Here is an 18065-nt window from a genome sequence, read left to right on the forward strand (position 1 = left end):
AATAATTGGGTGTTAGAACAAATTAAACCAAAACTATCACTAGAAGCTAAATGATGAAACTGAGTTTATCATACTTTGGACACATAATGAGAAGACATGATTCACTAGAAAAGACAATAATGCTGGGAAAAGCAGGAGGGAGTAGAAAAAGAGGAAGGCCAAACAAGAGATGGATCAATTCCCTAATGGAAGCCACAGACCTGAACTTACAAGATCTGAACAGGGTGGTTCATGAGATGCTGTTGGAGGTTGCTGATTCATAGGGTTGCCATAAGTCATAGTCGACTTGAAGGCACATAGTCAACTTGGTGACCCTATGAATCAGCGACCTCCAATAGTATCTGTCATGAACCACCCTGTTCAGCTCTTGTAAGTTCAGGTCTGTGGCTTCCTTGATGGAGTCGATCCATCTCTTGTTTGGCCAATACCTCTGAGCAGCTGCTATTGATGTCCCTGTAACAACAAGTTCAACGCTATCACTTATGAGTTAAATTGAGATGAAGGATTTTTATCACACTGCGTGCATTCATTAGCTTATCAATGCCAGGATGTCTGTGTTATCAGCCATCATCCCAGCAATGCTGAATAAATTATCACCAATCTATTCCTGTAAAAGACGTGCCTATTCAACATCTCCTCGACACTCAGCTCTCATCTTACAATTTTCTCCCCTACATATCTGCCGTGTAAGATTTCACTTCATGCATCTGACAAAGCGGGCTTGAGTCACAAAAGCTTATACCATAATAAACTTGCTAGTCTTTAAGGCGCCACAAGATTCTTGTGTTGTTTGTATTGTTAACAAGAGACAGCCATGATTTTAGAGATAACCCGGAAACTCTGTCAGGAAAAAAGGCCTGCTTCTAGTATTTTCTCATGTGACTCCTGGGAATTATAGTTTACTTCTCACAGAGCTACCATTCCAAGCAACCGTAGCAATTTATTTATTTATTTATTATTTGATTTATATCCCACCCTTCCTCTCAGCAGGAGCCCAGAGCGGCAAATTACAATTCCCAGGATTCTTTGGGGGAAAGCCATGTGCCCTTGTTTCTTTGCCCCCCTTGCACCTGGAATTCTGACCATGGGAGTTCCATCTATCCAGCATTTTTTTGGTAAGCTGCTTTGGTTTTTTATTAATAGCAGGCTAGCAGCAGCAGCAGCTTATGTATTTATTTACAATTCCTAAATTCCGCTTTATAGCCCCAAGAGGCTCTCATAGCAGCTTACAAAAGATTCTCAGAATAAAATCACACTCTGGTCCCAGAACAAAAAAATGGCATGGTGTCCCATGTGGAGTCAGGATGATTTGGGTAATTACCTTAGATCCTTGTCAGCTCTACACTGCATCAGTAGTGCCGGTGGGGGCTGGAAATTCCTGGGTGGTTGGCAGGGAAGCAAAGTCCTTAGCCGGCAGTCTGGCCATAAATCTGCCAGGTCTTAGGAGGAGGAAATCTGATAAGGGCCAGGCTTGTCCAAAGCATACTTGCCGAGTCAGGAGTCCAGAAACGAGGTCAGTAGAGGTCCGGGATCAAGTGCCAAGGGGTCAGTCCGAAAGAGGGTGCCAGGAAACTAGGAACACACAAGCCACGCCTGATGTTGCAGTCAGCAACAAGTTGCAGCCAAGGTGTGCCTTATAAAGAGCAGGATGGACAGCAGGTGTGAGCCCTCAGCGTTTGGGCCTTAAGGAGACAGGCCTGCCTCTCTTCTGCCTGACCTTCTGCTGTCTACGTTCTGCAGGTGAGGGGGGAGTATCCTGTTCACTGTCTGTGTCTGGCTGCAGGGACTCTGCTGTATCTGGGGTGCTCTGCAGCTGAGGGGGAGAAGGAGCTGGATTCTCAGGAGGCTCCTCCATGTCTCCTTCTGAGTCTGCTGCTCCTGGGTCTGCTGCTGTTACTCCCGAGTTGTCCTCATCTGAGGAGTCCTCTGACGGGGCACGACAATCCTCCGTGGCGCAGAGTGGTAAGTGGCAGTAACGCAGCCGAAAGCTCTGCTCACGGCCGGAGTTCGATTCCAATGGAAGGAGGAAGTTGAATCTCTGGTAAAAGGGGTCAAGATCCACTCAGCCTTCCATCCATCCGTGGTCGGTAAAATGAGGGGGGGTAAAGAAAGGCCGGGGATGGAACTGGCAATCCCACCCCATATATATGGTCTGCCTAGTAAACATTGCAAGACGTCACCCTAAGAGTCGGAAACAACTCGCACTATAAGTGCGGGGACACCTTTACCTTTTTTACCTTAGCTCTTCTGGAGTGTCATGCCAGTCAGATACTTGAATCAAAGCCTGCTGATGCGTGTGTGTGTTTGTGTGGAGTAGGCTCAGCAGCTGAAACTCGCTCAGCCCGTGAGACCAGCAAGCAAGTCTTCCTGCGCTGGCTGAACAAAATTGTGGCTAAGAGCTGGCAGCAGGCTGGTCCTCCAATACTTGGCTGAATCCTTTTGAAAAGCTGCCTAAGCCAGTGTCCTGATCATCACCACGAGGAGTGGCAGCAAAGTTCTTAATATTGCATTGTGCAAAGAAGTACTTCCTTTTTCTGGTCCTGAATCTACCCAAGGGCCAAATTCCCTTCTGCTCAACCTTTGAGGGGGAGGCACACACACCAGTGAGAGGTGAAGCAGTGAATGTAAATATTACCTTTTGCATAGTAAGCTAGTTTCTACACACATTCACATTCCTCTCCGTCCTCCATCCTGGCAAGCTAGGGGTGTAATCAGAACTGGACAGCCCAGCCAGGCAAAAACATCCAAGGAAGGTGGAAAGCAAAGCCGGTGACGTGAGGTGTGGTCTCTGGCACCTTCACTGTACAGTTTTTGTTGCATGCTGAAGATGCTCCCCTGTACCCTAATCCTTTGACACCTGAGATGTGTATTTTTAGGACTCACCTTATTCTTGTGATTGCTATTTGTTTTAAACCGCTGTTCGTGTTGCATCTTAAATTGTTGTTGTGACCTGCCCTGGGTCCTTAGGGTGAGAGGTCAGTGGGTAATAAATCAAATCATTATTAGCAATAGCAGCAATACTGAGCACGAGAAAAAGAGGTGGCCCCAGGCCTGAGGTTCCCCTTCCCTGTTATAGAGATGATTTCCTTACCCTCTTTCCTTTATCCACACCATTCACAGTATTGTAAAACTGTTATAATCTTCAACTGCTTGTAGTCTTTTTTTCTAAACTAAAAAGTCCCAAATGCTCTATTCCCCTTTTCCTCGTGGAGAAGGTGCTTTAGCCCTTGGATCACTTGGGTCGTCCTTTCGTGCACCTCTCAGTATCCTTTTTGAGATGAAGTGACTGGGACGGTACATGGTATTCTCACATGCGGTCACGTATTATAAATGTATGTACTCACATTCTGATTCACTGCTTGCTGTTTTAGTTTCAGTCCTTTTCCAGATCCTTCCTAACATCTTTACGCTGGCAGGATACTCAGGCGACGTTTTCTGAGCTTTCTCGTAGGACACCAAGGTCTCTTTTCCAAGAGGTCAGCCATATTGCATAGGTTTAAAACCAGAAGAAAAGTCCTAAAATAACAGGCCACGAAATGAAGAGATAGCCAAGTGTTATTGCTATTAACACTACTTACAAGGACTACTTCAAATCCAAACCCAAGATCTGCCGGGATGAGTGGAGGTCAGCTAGAGATAACTCCTCCATCCCAGCTCAGCTGCTTCAGCTGAGGCCAGGGTAAGTCCCCCAAATGGGGCATTCTGGGAGAGGAGGAGTGAGATGGGGCAGGGGGAGACGTATCCCTGTTCCAAACTCTGTTCGGCTTGGTCATGTGACCTAGCTATCCAGCAGACAGTTGTTGGACAGCTGCTTGAAAGTTCAGACTAAAACCCGTAGCGAGTTCACTGCCCCACTGACATTGAAGCCACCAGTCTGCACAGCCAGCAGATGTTACACTGCCAAAAAGAGTGGCACACTCTGGCCGCATCCACACCAGACATTTATTCCACTTTAAACAGTCATGGCTTCCCCCAAAGAATCCTGGGAAGTATAGTTTGTGAAGGGTGTTGAGAGTTGTTAGGAGACTGTTATCCCACTCACAAAGACCCGATTCCCAGAATTCTCTGGGAAGAGGGGCTGACTGTTAAACCACTCTGGCCATTTGAGCTCTGTCGGGAATATCAGTCTCCTCATCACCCTCAGCATCCTTCACAAACTACACTTCCTAGGATTCTTTGGGGGAAGCCATGACTGTTTAAAATGGAATAAATGTCTTGTGTGGATGTAGCCTCTGTTTTAAAGGCTTGTTTCCCCTCCGACAGTAGCCCTGTTCCTGAACAGTGGTAATTTATCCTGGGATCATTTATCCCAGCATAATTTATGCTGGCTTCCTATGGTCAGGATTGTTGTGCCCAACTTTTATATCACTATTTGGAAAATCTCATGGCGGTTTGCAAAATAACTAACTAACTAACTAACCAGGTCAATCCAATCAGTGAAGGGTCCTGCCCCTTGCAGAGCAGGGATCGCCGGTGTGGCACCTGGCAGCACGAGGATGCCATCGAGGTCTTCAACAAAGCCTCTGAGCCCTTCACGACTCCCTTGGTAGTGAAGGTGATTTCCTTCTTCTCCCCTCCAAAATTACATAGGCCTGAAGGAGGAAATTGGCTTTTCAGCTCTATGTGCTTTTCAAAGCTCAGATTAATTCTGCTGGTTCTGACTTTTACCCAGATCCCTTGGGAAAATGCAGTGTGTGTGCTTTCTCCCTTTCTGTTTCTTGGGTGGTGGTGGGCTGATCTCTGGGAGGGAGAATTGACCAGATGAGGGTGTTGCCTACGGCACTTGCTCAAAAATACTAGTCTGCCCATAGGACTAAAAAGATTGGCAACCCCACCAGTAACACAGCAGGTCACGTCCACACCATATATTTAAAGTGCATGGCTTTCCTGAAAGAATCCTGGGAACTGGAGTGTACCCCTCATAGAACTATAATTCCCAGCACCCCTAACAAACTACAGTTTCCAGGATTCTTTGGGGGAAAGACATGTGCTTTAAATGCATGGTGTGGATATGACTGTGGATATGACCATGTATACTTAGGTAGCCCCTAGGTGAGGTGGAGCCTAGAGAGGACTGCCCCACAAAATTTTAAATGGGGGGAGGGCTCATATGGGAGGAGACCCAAACCGTTTCCTGGGATTTAAATGTAAAAAAACCCTAGCATTTGGCTCTGAAGTAAATTGGCTCTCAATATTTTTATTTATTTATTACACTTCTATCCCACCTTTCCTCAAGGAGCTCGAGGTGGTGTACATGGCTCTCCTCCCTTTCCATTTTATCCTTACAACAACCCTATGAGGTAGGTTAGGCTAAAACACTGTGGCTGGCCCAAGATCACCCAGAAAGCTTCATGGCTAAGTGGGGGTTTGAACCCTGGTCTCCCAGGTCCTGATCCAACACTCTAACCACTACACCACATTGGCTCTCAATATGTGAAAGATCAGTCCATGCATGCCAACAAGGCATCTACAGCATTCTACAGCACTGGCAGAAGCATCCAGTTTTCAAAGATGACTCCATGTTGCTGTTAAAGTCACAGGAGCATATGTTAGTAAAAGAAAAAAAGTTGGCAACATGAGATCCAAGAGTTCAAGGCTCAGACCTGAACAGGCCCTGGCTGTTTGGGCCTCTGGGTCTTTGCTTGCATGCTCTGTTAGTGGAAAATATTCTGGGAAGGCAAGTGATCTTACCTTGCAGCAGACTGTGAAGCAGCATTGCAACAGGCTTCTTAACTGGTGTTGATAACACTCACTCTTCAAGTTCTATGGAACAAATCAGGTGGAAAGTTGTCTTTTATCAGATGTAGAAATCTCAACTGATTTTGTAGTTGTGCTGTAGAAGCTTTTCCCATTACAGACAATTTTTGCTTTCCTTTTACTTAAATGTCAGTTGGTGGTGGGGAGCTTCAGCCATAGTGATAATTCTGCTGACTAGATAAGATCCTGTCAGATGTGTGAGCTACCTGTTATCTCTTTTGTGGCTTGTGAAACCTCAGATGGAAATGGCAGGCTGAGTTTGTGCCCTGGGCATATAACATTAATGCCTAAAGTAATGCAGATTCATTTAGTTATTAATTTATTTTAATTTAATTTATGAATCTCTTCCCATAAAATATCTCAACACAACTTCATAATAAAAACATCAGCAATGAATCCAATTACACAACTTCATATACAAAAACAATTCTAACAACTTTTTTAAAAATATGCACATTAAAAACACTTTGATATGTATAAATAATTAAAAACTTAAAAGTGCAACCGTTTGCGTATTTCCTTGGAAGTAAATCAATGAAGCTTAACTATGGAGCTTAATATCAGTCTTCCCTCCTTAGAGACTCCTGGGAACAGAATTCTCAGCAACTGCTGTAGAAGTACAGTGCACTGGATTATTTTGGAGTTGCTCCTTGCTGGTCTCCTGCTTCTAATGAATTTAATTTTTTTTGGTATTGGTTTTCATATTTTTACCAATGTGCTTCTCAAATTCTGTTTTAACATCCGTTATTGCCTGCTTGCATTTCTATTGCTAAAGTTAGTGTTCCTTTTTGTTCTCCTTGCTTGGACACAACTTCCATTTTCTAAAGGAAGCCTTGTCGCTTGTCCCCTGTCCTCAGCGTTGCAGAGGCCCAAGTAGCTTCAACTAGAAGTCAGGCATTTAAGTGTCACCAGCCCCATGCTATGGAACGCTCTTCTGGCAGAGATTCCATACTGTGAGTCATGGAATCATAGAAGAGTTGGAAGGGGCCTATGAGGCCATCAAGTCCAACCCCCTGCGCAATGCAGGAATCCAAATCAAAGCATTCCCGACAGATGGCTGTCCAGCTGCCTCTTGAATGCCTCCAGTGTCGGAGAGCCCACTACCTCTCTAGGTCATTGGTTCCATTGTCGTATGGCTCTAACAGTTAGGAAGTTTACAACTAACTTGGATACAACCAAATGAATGCTGTGTGTTCCTGTAATTTCCTACACTGCAGGTAGTGCCTTCCACAACCTGGTGCCTTTCGGATGTTCTGGCTGGGGCTGATGGGAGTTGTAGTCCAAAACATCTGGAAGACACCAGATAGGGGAAGGTTTTTCTACTCATTCTGAGTGTTGTCTTCTATCAAGGATATTCTGTTTTGGTGGCTAAAGTGGTTTCCACAACTGAATTATTCATTTAATTGCCCAGCTCAATTGGCCACCTCCTCCTCCCAAATCTCATTTGGATGATTTGTGGGATTAATGTCTCCCTTACTTCATTATACTTGGCAGTCTGACTTTCTGCATGGCGATGACTATGGGCAGAAACGGTGTCCCAGCTGTGAGTTACTTTGACTGAAAACATAATGGCGTCACCGGCTGAACAGATAAACCATTTCCTCTGCTTTGACACTGATTTTTGCTGTTGATTATTGCAATCAACTAGGTTAAAAAAAAGTTTTTAAAGAAGCAAAAAATGAAGGCCCTTCTAGATGACCTGGACTCCAACTCTCCCTGCATTTCCCCCAGATCAAACAGGCTTCACACTGACCAGAAATCTAACAAGCAATATCTGTAAATTCTAAATATGGGTGAATATCCCCAAATTCATAAACTTTCTGCTTTCTTCTTTTTTCTTGAGGCTGAAAAGCCTAGGCTCTGATAGTTTTCTTTTGCTTATCCAGTTTCAACCCTGTCCATAATGTTACTAATCGGATAAAGAAGATGTTTTCCTCTTCAACAGCATATCTATAATTAAACCAGAGGTAGCAAACATTTTTTAGCCCGAGGGCCACATTTATCCTTTGCCAACTTTCTGGGGGCCACATACCAGCAGTGGATGTGACTAGCAATAGGTGTGTGTTGACACCTCACTCCCTCATGGACAATTTCGTAAACACACACACACACAAGCAGAGGCACAACAGCTCCTCTCCTCAGCTGATCTATTCAGCTGAGCTATTTATTGCTCATCAAATTACCAGTCTGATGGCTGGGGAGGGGGCAATTTGCATCCTTATCAGGGCACTAGGCTTCACTCACTCCAGTGCTGTGTCTGTTTTTTTTAAGAAGAGCCCTCTGGATCAGGCCAATCTAGGCCGACCGAGTTCAGCAACCTGTTCTCACAGTGGCCAACCATGGACCACCAAAGCAGGACCTGAGCGTAACAGCCCTTTCCCCATTTCTGGTTCCCAGCAGCTGGTTTTCAGAGGCATACTGTCACCAACAGTTGGGGGAACATAGCCATTGTGGCTAGTAGCCATCCATAGCCTTCTCCATGAATTGGTCAAATTCTCTTTTAAAGCCACCCAAGTTAATATCCATCAGTGCCTCTTGTGGGAGCAAATCCCATACATTAACTGTCCGCTGTGTGAAGGAGTACTGTCCTGACTCTTGCTGCTGCTGCCAAAATTGCTACCCCCTCAAGGAGCAGGTTTGTAGTCTGGAAGTGCTCTTGGATCCATCTCTGTTGCTAGATGGCCAGGTGGCCTACAGCTGTTTCTGGATCAGGATAGTCTGACCCTGTCGGCCATGCACTGGTAACCTGCAGACTGGATTGCTGCAATGCGCTCTATCTGGGGCTGCCCTTGAGACTGCCTCAGATGCTGCAGCTAGTGCAGAATGCGGTCGTTTGCTCACAGAGGCAGAATATTGCCATCATATTACAATGCTGCTGAAAGAATTGCATGGACTGCCAGCTAGCTACCGGGCTAAGTTCAAGGTGCTGGTATAAGCCTTCTACAGCTGTCCTGCCTAGAGTGCGAGTCACGAGACGGAGGTGAGACTGGAATTAATTCTTGTTTTATTAGAGTAATGGTTACATCAAAAGCAGTGCGTTTCATAGACCTAACTAATCTGACTCACTACTATGACAACCTAAGCTACCTAGGCATTCTCTGCAGCGGGTGGGGTAAGTTGACTCAGCACTCCAATCAGGGAGGCGCCACCTTATATAGGAAAGGTCTTTGCCCGTAATCTCCCTCCGAAGTACCACCTTCTGACCGTTCTGCTTCTCGCGGCATCTCGCACGGGGCGATCCTCCGGCTGCTCATCTGACAGCAAATTCTCACTAGATGCCGACTTGACCTCAGGGGGTGGGGAGCAGGTTGGCATGGACGTGTTTGAAGTGCCAGATGGGGAATCCCCGGGGGGTTGTAGTTGGTGCGCGCGAGAGATCACTTCCCAATGGCTCTGTTGGAGTGCTTACAGTCGGAGTGGGAGCTGTGTCAATGGGGGGGGCTGTCCGTGGGAATGTGCAGGCTGTCACCTTCTTCCCCCCCAATGCCCTCGAGAGCTTCGTCCTCCTCCGACCCTCTCCCTGGTCCACCTGGGGGAGTTGGGGCTCAACATCATCCCCCGTCCATGCACTATTCCCTCCCACCCCTGGGCTTGGGCTTGTTCGGGTAGGCATCATGGAACTCTCTCACCAAGTCTGGCGCATGGATGTCATCCGTGGCTTCCCAGGATCGCTCCGATGGATCATACCCCTTCCAGTGAATTAAATATTGAAGCCGCCCCCTGCGTTTCCGCGAGTCTAGCATCTGCTCCACTTCGTATTTTTCCTGCCCATCCACTGTGAGGAGGGGTAGCAGCTCCATTGGTGCTCTGTGGGGATTGGGGGGGGTGTTCTAATGTCAGCAAGGAGCGATGAAACACGGGATGTATCTTGAAGGTGGGGGGTAGTTTCAGACGGAAGGCCACTGGGTTGATCTCAGAGCTAGGAAAAGTTACTTTTTTGAACTACAACTCCCATCAGCCCCAGCCAGCATGGCCCCTGGATTGGGCTGATGGGAGTTGTAGTTCAAAAAAGTAACTTTTCCAAGCTCTGGTTGATCTGAGCTTCCACTTCAAAGGGTCCCACCCTTTGATCCTCTAACTTATGACAGTGTCCCTGCTTCGGCAAGTAGTGCGTAGACAGCCACGCTCTGTCCTCCACTCGGATTGGAGAGCCCTCCTGCTGATGCTGATCCGTAGCCTTCTTATAGTCCTCCTTAGCCCACTCCAGCTGCTCTTTCAACAGATGCTGCATAGCCTGGAACTCTTGTACAAAGTCCTCTGCTGCTGGGACAGATGGGTTGGCTCGGGGGGTGGCAAAAGCTCAAGGGTGATATCCCAGGCTGGCAAAAAAGGAGTCTGTTGTGTTGTTGCATGTACAGCATTGTTGTAAGCGAACTCCGCCAGGGGCAGGAAGGTTACCCAGTTATCCTGCTGGTAGTTGACATAACAACACAGGAACTGTTCTAGCGTGGCATTAACCCTTTCTGTTTTCCTGTCCGTCTGTGGGTGATGGGACGAGGAAAGTCTCAACTCACTCTGCAGGATTTGCCACATTGCTCACCAGAAACGGGCCGTGAACTGTGTCCCTCGATCAGAGACCAACTGTCCGGTAGACCATGCAACACACGAATGAGCCGTATCTTGAGCATTTGGGAGTCCTGGACATGGAATGAAGTGTGCCATCTTCGTGAAGTCATCCACTACTACCAGCACTGTCATTTTTCCTTGCGAGGGAGGTCAGTGACAAAGTCCATGGTGACCATCTGCCAAGGTCCTTGTGGGGTTGGGAGTGGCTCTAGGAACCCTGCAGGTTGCCCAGTGGCATGTTTGGCCCAAGGACAGGTGGGACAGGACCGGACATAATGGTCCACTTCTCGCTTCATCCAAAGCCACCAGAATTCCCTGGCGACGGCTTGTCAAGTTTTGTAGACTCCAAAATGTCCTGCGGTGGGGGAGTCATGACACTGACGCAGCACCTTGGCTCTCATCTCCCCGGGAGGCACATACATGGCATCGCAGTAATGCAGTACCTCTTCCCTCAGCACGGAATCTCATGACTCCCAGATGGTGATGTTGACAACTCTGAGTACTTCTCCTTGGCGAATGAATCCTGCTCTTGCGCTGCCTGCGGATCTATCACCCAGGATTCTTGGCACACCTCTGCTACTATCTTCTCGGGGGATATAATCAGTTGCGGCAGTTTCAGAATCGGGTTTTCTAGGTATTCCGGCTTGCGGGACAACGCGTCCGCTCTCTTGTTCTGTGCTTGAGGGATATAGTGAATTTTGAAATGAAAGCAAGCGAAGAACTGGGCCCAGCGCACCTGTCTTTGGTTCAGATTGAGGGCGGTGTGGAGGCTCTCCAGATTCCAATGATTGGTGTGCACCTCGATCTCGTGCTGCGCTCCTTCCAGGTGATGTCGCCAAGTCTTGAAGGCATCCCGGATGACCAGCAATTCCTTTTCCCACATGGTGTAGTTTTGCTCTGAGCTTGTCAACTTCCGCGAGAAGTAGGCACAGGGTCTTAGACCCCCCCTTTCAGCGCTGGTTGTAAAAGCACCGCTCTGATGGCTACGTCCGACACATCTGTCTCAATCACAAAGGGGTGTGTGGGATCGGCGTGTTGTAGTATGGGCTCTGAGGCGAATCGCCTTTTCAATCTTCAAAGACTCTTTGCACGGCTTCCATCCAGCGAAAGGGGCCCGGCCCCTTCAAACAGTCCATGAGGGGCGCCGTCTTGTCAGAATAATTTGCGATGAATCAGTGGTAGTAGTCGGCGAACCCCAGGAAACTCTGTAGATCCTTCTTGGTTTTGGGAGGTTGCCACATGAGAACACAGTGGACCTTGCCCTGATGCATTTCCACCCCGACTGGCAAAATGAAATACCCCAGAAAGTTCAGTGTGGTCAAATCCAACATTTCTCCAACTTGGCATAGAGGCAATGTTCTTGGAGGCGATGCAACATTGCCCGCACATGTTCTTCGTGATCCTCTGGGGAGTCCGAATATATCAGAATATCGTCCAAATACACAATCATAAATCAATCCAAGTCGTCCCTAAAGATGTCGTTCATGAAGTCCTGGAAGGCCCTGATGCATTAGATAGCCCAAAGGGGATCACCAAATACTTGAACTGGCCATAGCGTGTCTTGAATGCAGTCTTCTACTCATCCCCCTCCTTTATTCACACCAGGTTGTAAGCCCCCCTCAAGTCCAGCTTGGTATAGATCTTGGCCAACCGCAACGGTTCCGGCATTTCCGTGATGAGCGGTAGAGGCTAACCTTTGGGAATGGTGATTTGATTCAGCGCCCGGTAGTCATTACACAGATGTAATTCCCGGTTCTTTTTCTTGACTAATAACAAGGGTGCTCCTGCCGGGGACTGAGATGGTCGAATGAACCCTCTCTCCAGGTTCGTGTCTAGGAATTCCCTCAGCGCCACCAGCCCTGGCTCCGACAGAGAGTAGATCCTCCTGTCTGAGAAGCGTCCCCCTGGCATTAGGTTGATGGCACAGTCGTAGGGCTGGTGGGGGGGGGTAATTGGTCAGCTTCCTTTTTGTCAAACATGTCTCAGTACTCTTCATATTTCTTGGGCAAAGGAGTTCCCTCCTGCAGAACCGCTCCAGCCACGATATCAGGGTCTGGCTTCTTCCGAGGCTGGCAGTGCTGATGGCATTATTTCGAGGTGAACACCACCACTGTCTCATCCCAGAAAATTGTTGGGTTGTGCTGGACCAGCCATGGCATCCTCAGCACCACGGGAAAACGGGGCAAGGACGCCACATAGAATGACAGTTCCTCCACATGTTCCGGGATCTCCATACCCAACGTCTCTGTCGCCCTGGTCACAGTTCCTGACTTTAGGGGCCGCCCATCAATGGTCTTGATGGACAAGGGTTGTTCAAGCATCTGAAGGGGTATGCCATGCTCGAGAGCAAAGTCCCAGTCCATGAAACTCGACGAAGCTCCACTGTCAATCATGGCCTTGGCTTGAAAACTCTGTCCCGAGGGCAGAGTCAGTCACACTGGCATGAGCAGGACGGCTTGCGATGGGAGGGGTGCTGATGAGGCCGCTTCATTGACTTGGCTCCCAACTCTTCAGCCTCTACGACAGCTGGGATTTGGAGTTTTCCGTCACCGGGGCCTTTTCGATTTTGGAAGGGCATCCTCGGGCTAGGTGTCCCCCCTTTCCGCAGTATAGACATAGCCACTCCCTGCTGCTCTTCTCTTTCTCCTTCTCTGACAAGCGTGGTTGAGCGCCGCCAATTTGCATGGGCTCCACCCCCGACGAGGTCGAGGTTCCCACGCTAGGAGGATAACGGATGGGGGGTAAAGGTGCCTTTGAACAGAGCGGCTCTGCTCTGTGCTCTAAATGACGGCCCTTAAGACGGCTGTCAATCTGCAAACATAACTGGATCAGGTCCGACAAAGTACCAGGTGGGGAGGTGCATGCCAACTTGTCCAACACCTCCGGGCTCAGGCCATTCCGATAGAAGTACATCAAGGCTGGGTCGTTGTAGTCAGTCTCTTGAGCTAAAACACAGAACGTATTAGTGTAGACCCCCATGGATCCTTTCCCCTGTTTCAGAGTTCCTAGCGACCATCTCCTTCCATTGAGGATCCTGAAACATTTTGTTCATGGTGGCGACAAAGGCGGTGTATTGACCCAGGACGGGGTCATTTCTGATCAGGTATGGGGTGGCCCATTTGGTGGCTTCTCCATCAGAAGGCTGATGATGAAGGCCACCTTTGAGTCGTCAGTCGGGAACTTGGCTTGATGGATGTGTATGTATAGTTTACACTGGGCAAGGAACGTGGCAAACTGGTCACTCTGGCCCCCATAGCAGGAGGGTAGCCCCACGGGAGACTTGATTCTGACAGGTGGCGCGGGCTCCAGTGCCGTGCCTCTCTGAGCGATCAGGGCTCAAAGGTTCTGGTTCTCGCGTTGTAAGTCCTGGGTCACGGCTTGGAGGTTCTGGAGCTTGGCGTACAAGGCTTTGATGGTCAGTGGGAGTCCCGCTTTGGCACTGACGCTATTCTCCATGTTGTCTGTCATGAGAGCATTGGGGAAGAGAGATGATGGCTGAGTCAAGCTGTCCTGCCCAGAGTGTGAGTCACGAGATGGAGGCGAGACTGGAATTAATTCTTGTTTTATTACAGTAACGGTTACATCAAAAGCAGTGCGCTTCATAGACCTAACTAATCTGACTCACTACTATCACTGCCTAAGCTACCTACGCATTCTCTGCAGCGTGTGGAGTAAGTTGACTCAGCACTCCAATCAGGGGGGCACCGCCTTATATAGGAAAGGTCTTTGCCCGTAATCTCTGACTCCTCCGAAGTATCAACTTCTGACCATCCCGCTTCTCGTGGCTTCTCACGACATCTTGCGCGGGGTGAGGGGGGGCAATCCTCCAGCTGCTCATCTGACAGCAAAGACTCACTAGGTGCCGGCTCAACCTCAGGAGGCAGGGAGCAGGTTGGCGGGAAAGCGTTTGAAGTGCCAGATGGGGAATCCTGGGGGTGTGTAGTTGGCGCATGTGCGAGATCGCTTCCCAACGGCTCTGTTGGAGTGCTTACAGTCAGAGTGGGAGCTGCATCAATGTGGGGGCTGTCTGTGGGAATGGACAGGCTGTCAGCTTCTTCCCCCTCAATGCCCTTGAAAGCTGTAGCTAAGGTAAAGGTCCAAGACCCAGTAGACATAGCACAATGCAAAGAAGAAGAAGATGAATGGACAGCACAAGACTTTAAAATATGGTTTGCTATGTTAGATGGAGATAGAGACTGGATGGAACATGTTGATGACTATGTACCATGAAACATGTATGTACAAAAATAACTATGTAACCCAATGTAACTGGAAACTAAAAGAAAACATATATATGCAAGTTGGTTGTAAGAATGATAAAATGTATTCCCTCAAGAATCACAAAAGGCGGGGGATTGTTACCAGTAATGATGACTTGCAGTTTTATGTGAAAAGTTGTTTTTGCTCCTCAGGGAAATGCAGGAGAGCAAGGGGTTAATGTAAAGACTGAGTGGACAGCTCAGTAAGTGTTAGAGACACAGCTGCAAGTGATTATCAGTTAGCACCTAGAGTAAGAAATTAGGGCAAGAGATAGCAGGCTGTGTGGGGGTAAGGAGAAAGAAATTTGATGCAGAGCGGTATGCTGGTAAAGGAGCAAGTGAGTGAACTGTACTTTGACTATAGGACCTATTTGTGTTGCAAGCAAATAAAGTCCTTCTTACTTGAAGCTTTACGTTGTATGCCTGGCTATTATTCTGTTCTACAAGGTACTGGGCGACAGACTGTGCACAACACGCCAACATCCTCCTCCTCCTCCGACCCCTCTCCCTGGTCCACCTGGGGGAAGCTGGGGCTCAACAACAGCTTGGAACCAGGATACTGAAAAGATTGTTTCACCCCCAAGAAACTTTCAGCTAGCCCTCTAAAACCTTTACCCCAGTTGGTGTCTGATTTGGATTGGAATCGATTTCATGCATGTGCTGTTGTTTTAAATTGTTTGTTTGTGTAGTCTTTATATATATGCAATTCTTCACTGCTTTTATTAATTGCTTTGGAATGCCTCATGGGAAGAAATCTATAAGTGAAATAAATAAATAATCAATACATTTATTCTTCCACATATTTGGACAGCACTAATGGTTCAGGCGTTTGGTCATTTTTGCTGGCATTGTGTATGGGTGTGGCCGACCATGATCCTGTCTTTCTCCTTTTTTTTAGAGGTGATAACCATTTTGTATTATGCCACAAACCTCACCTTTGATTGATTGATTGACTGAGTTTATTTATATGCCGCCTTTTCATGGTGAGCGGTGCCCGAAGCACGTTACAACAAACTATCAAAATGCAAAACACTGGGGGAGGAGGGAAAGAAGTCACTTTATAAAACATATTCAAATAGGACAAAAAGCAACACTTCAGGAAACATAGAACAAATTCAGTATTGCAAAAGAAACAATCTAGACTTCAACAGCCTGGCTTAGAAATAGTTCAGAGCGGAGGGGTCTTCTCACCAAACTAGATGGCTTACAGCTGGCTCCCTCCTTCCTCCTCCGGAGCAGCAAAAGGGAAATGCTGGGGAGCAGTGGATGCTGTTGGCTCTGATGTCAGTGGGATAGTAAATCTGCTCCAGGTTTTAGTCTGAACTTTCAAGGAGCTTTCAGCACCTTGGACAGCTCTCCGAAAGTTTGGACTAAAACCTGGAGTGGATTCACTGTCCCACTGACATCGGCGTCACCATTTGCCACTTCTGGGGGGACAATGGCAGTGAGTCTGTTTCCCCCAACCCCAGAACTTCCTGTTGCTGGTGCTGGTCTCCTTCTCCTTTCCTCTGACCAGTCTCCAGAATTGCATAATTCCCTATACGGTTTCGGTCCAGTTTACCTGAAGGAGCACCTCCAGCACCACAAATTAAGCCGCCCAACTAGATCAGCCACACAGGGCCTTCTTTCAGTCCCACCAACGAAAACAGCTAGGTTGGTGGGGACTAGAGAGAGGGCATTTTCAGTGGCAGCCCCCACTCTCTGGAACTCCCTCCCGTTTGATCTTCGCCATGCCCCTTCCCTGAATACATTCCGCCGAGCCTTAAAAACTTGGCTCTTTGGACAGGCCTTTGGGGTCCCCGGGGTGGGCTAATTTTTTTCTGTGATTGTTTATTGTTTTTGTGGAAATTGTTTATTGATTGCCCTACATAATTTATGCCTGCATCATTGTTGACTGCATTGTATTTTGTTTTGTAATCATAGTGTGTTTTATTGAATTTTAATGTGTACGTCGCCTAGAGTGGCTTCGGCCAGATAGGCGACACAAAAATTTTATTATTATTATTATTATTATTATTATTATTATATAGAACAGACAAAGGTTGCCAGCCTCCCCTGACTTCACTGGAATCTTTTTGCTGGTTTATGCCATTCATAAGTGGTCCTTGGTTTTTGCACAAACAACTGAGTCATCGCATGGCTCCTAATCAAGAGGAAAGGAAGGCGTCAGCTCTTGACAGATGCTGCTCACCACAAACTCAACTGGAAGACCTGTTGGTATCACAAGAACAATATAAGCATGCATAATAATGAAACAAGCCCAACAGTCTAAGCAGTAAGAATACTTCTAATGATGCTTTATTGTTTTAAATTTTAACCTGCTTCATCTTAAGGACTGGGGTTGTTAACAATACAAAAATACATATACTTTAAAAAAAAGTCACTGTCAGGGGTGCCAGACAATAGGTTTTTTTTTTTTAAAAAAGAAAACATTTAGGCAGATAGGAAACTGTCTCATACAGAGTCATATCATTGGTCCATCTAGCTCAGTACTGTCAACACTGACTGGTAGAGGCTCTTCACGTTTTCAGACAGGAGTATTTTTTAGCTCTACCTGAAGATGACAGGGATTGAATCTGGAACATTTAAAATCCAGAGCAGATGCCATATCACTGAGCTATAGCCCTTTCCCTCCCTCCCTCCTTTGATTAATTATCTGGTTATTGCACTGTCAACCAATTAAAATAAATGTACATATTACCAAAATTTCAATGTCAGTAAGTGCCTTTTTAGCAATACCAAAGGAATGGCACGTAAATATGAGAGAGCTTAAAACTTAACAGACAGAAACAATTGGTCACTGTTAGAAGCTACCTTTTTTTTAAACGAAGCAAGTGTCAACAATTCTGATGCAGTAGCATAAACACATCTTGATGCCATTATTAGTGGAGCATTATGCAAATTATTGTAATTTCTGACAAATCATTAAATGAGTGGGGTGGAGGCTGTGCATCATTTCCTGTTAACTGTGCCATCAGCTTTTTCTTGTGGAAGGAACAAATTTCATTTTAAATATAGGAAGGGAGATAGAGTGCTAGAGTGCACGTCCCTTATTGTGTGTCCAGAGCATGTGGTAGACTTCCTCTGCATATGGGGCTTCCACTCTTCCATCATGGATAATAGCTCTTGATATAGAACTTAGTAATTAGTCTAACCTTTTAAAAAGCCATCTAAGCAGGTTGCTTCCACCTTAGCTGTTTAGGGTGGAATTCCACTTTTTCATCCACTCATGTTATGGTCCCTTCAGACCACCTCTTTATACAGCATTCATTCTGATTTGTTTGCAAGGAGATTAGAAGACATGGGCTATTTATTGAGCATTCATTCTGGTTTCTTTGTGAGGAGGTTAGATCAGTGGTTCCCAACCTTTATGAGTACAGGACCCCCTTTGTAAACTCAAAATATTTCATGACCCCCCCATGCTAATTGTAATTTTAGTCTCTGTTAATTGAAAAAAAGGTGCATGGCAAAATCACATCTCCA

The 18065-nt window shown here is 46.9% G+C and overlaps 1 protein-coding gene across 3 annotated transcripts in view; it reads left to right on the forward strand.

Annotated features, from left to right (window-relative positions):
- The first annotated feature begins 1655 nt into the window (after positions 1-1655).
- Positions 1656-18065, forward strand: part of PDCD1 (programmed cell death 1) — a 49344-nt gene continuing 32934 nt past the window's right edge. The window contains exon 1 of one of the 3 annotated variants that reach the window (XM_061634535.1): positions 1656-1740. The gene's annotated coding sequence lies outside the window, so the exon portion shown is untranslated. Of the gene's footprint in view, positions 1741-14878; positions 14921-16612; positions 16858-18065 lie in introns of those variants that run through there. The other 2 variants (XM_061634533.1, XM_061634534.1) reach the window with 2 other exon arrangements.

Source organism: Rhineura floridana, chromosome 7 (genome assembly GCF_030035675.1).
Source record: "Rhineura floridana isolate rRhiFlo1 chromosome 7, rRhiFlo1.hap2, whole genome shotgun sequence".
In the NCBI taxonomy this organism is placed as follows: Eukaryota; Metazoa; Chordata; class Lepidosauria; order Squamata; family Rhineuridae; genus Rhineura; species Rhineura floridana.